This window comes from Dipodomys merriami, unplaced genomic scaffold (genome assembly GCF_024711535.1).
Source record: "Dipodomys merriami isolate MVZ:Mamm:240054 unplaced genomic scaffold, mDipMer1.0.p SCAF_203, whole genome shotgun sequence".
NCBI classification, from domain to species: domain Eukaryota; kingdom Metazoa; phylum Chordata; class Mammalia; order Rodentia; family Heteromyidae; genus Dipodomys; species Dipodomys merriami.
The window spans coordinates 874,067-874,919 of record NW_027203416.1 but is presented as its reverse complement, the minus strand read 5'-3'; the positions used below and the strand labels follow the sequence as shown (position 1 = coordinate 874,919).

Here is an 853-nt window from a genome sequence, read left to right as displayed (position 1 = left end):
GTAAACATGTATAATAATTTCTTCAGAGTTTGTGATTTTTTTAATAAGAAATAATTTTAATTTACCTGTTGAAATGAGTAGTACAGAAACTAAAATATTTCTGGTGCTTGTCTGAAAATGTATATTTTATAATATTCTATATTCTATGTTTGCATAATGTTCATAATTTATTTTCTCCTAGATATACATTGAATTCTATATTATTTTATAATATATACGTTCATTAATGTGTACTTTCCGATTGTATTCCATATAGAAACAGTTTGATTCCTTTTTTTCTAGGTCTTAATATTATTTTTCTTTGGGATAAAATGACAATGTTGTCTAATTTGAAAAGTTTTGTAAAGTTTATGCTATGTAAACGCCTTTCTGAGGTGATTTAATACACTGATGTCAAACTAAATTTAATTATATGAATTACGTGTATTGTTACACTTGTAATTTTGTAATCAACTTTTTAATCACTTTTTTTCATTTCTTGCATCTGAAGAATGAAAAATTTGGAATACTTCTCAAATTTTCATATTATCCTTGTGCAAGTGCCATGTTAATCTCTATGTTGTAATTTGAGTATACGTGCTGCTGAAGCATGTAGTATCCTCTAAATTTAATAGTTAATGCTGCAATCTTTATACAGGCTTATATCTATGGGTGCCTACTTGTAACAAGGAAACCTTATTGTTCCTAACAATGCTATCGATCTTATTTCCCTAAAATTCTGTGAATATTGGAAAAAATTATATTGATCAGTCGATTGCTCACATTTCCAAACTATTTTTGCCAATGAATACTTAAGTCTTTTTATTTGGAATTTGATCATACTCTCTATTACTTATAGTTAGGTCCAAAGGTG

The 853-nt window shown here is 26.8% G+C and overlaps 1 pseudogene; it reads right to left on the bottom strand.

Moving 5' to 3' along the window:
- Positions 1–494: 494 nt before the first annotated feature.
- Positions 495–591, bottom strand: LOC138833306 (U6 spliceosomal RNA; annotated as a pseudogene).
- Positions 592–853: the final 262 nt, after the last annotated feature.